This window comes from Cicer arietinum, chromosome 4 (genome assembly GCF_000331145.2).
Source record: "Cicer arietinum cultivar CDC Frontier isolate Library 1 chromosome 4, Cicar.CDCFrontier_v2.0, whole genome shotgun sequence".
Taxonomy (NCBI): Eukaryota; Viridiplantae; Streptophyta; class Magnoliopsida; order Fabales; family Fabaceae; genus Cicer; species Cicer arietinum.
Genome location: NC_021163.2, coordinates 29,403,547 through 29,404,346, shown reverse-complemented (window position 1 = coordinate 29,404,346; position 800 = coordinate 29,403,547).

Below are 800 nucleotides of genomic sequence, written 5' to 3'. Positions count from 1 at the left end.
TATATATATATATATATTTTACTTTTATTGATGATTTTTCTCAAAGCACTTGGATATTTTAAATGAAAATTCGTTTAGATGTTATCTCAATATTTTAAACCGGTTGTTAAAAAATAAACACACAATTTGGTACTAAAATTAAAATATTGCAAAGTGACAATGTTGATAAACTTTTGTCTACAACCTTTCGGTAACTTTTTACTTCACAAAGTATCCTCCATAAGACTTCATGTACTCAAGCTCCTCAACTTAATAGTGCGGCTAAAAGAAATAACTTACACTTAGAAGAAACAGATCCTAGTATGCTCTTTCACAACAATGCAACCCGTCGTTTATGGGGAAATGCGATCCTCACAATTTGCCATTTATCCAAGTGCATGCCTTCTTATAATCTTAAGAACCAAGGAACACACTCCATCTTGTTCCCCCCAACAACATCTTTACTCTCTGTCACTTTCTATCTTAGGATGCACTTGTTTTGGTCATGATCGCACTCCATGGAAGGATAAACATGCAACAAAAGAAAATACGTCAAATGTGTTTTCCTCTACCACTTCCTTATAAAGATAGGTTATATATGTCACTCCCAAGATCATCAATGGTATATTACATTTGTAGACGTTAGATTCTTTGAGATGCTTTTATTTTTTTCTTCTACTCGAAACGCGTTTGATGATTCTAGGAAATCCCCAATTTCCCTTCCATAAGTCCTTAATCTTCTTATTTAACCCACCTATACTTTTAACACCTATAAACGGATGCCACACCCCCCCCCCCCCCCCTCTATAAACATCTTCAAC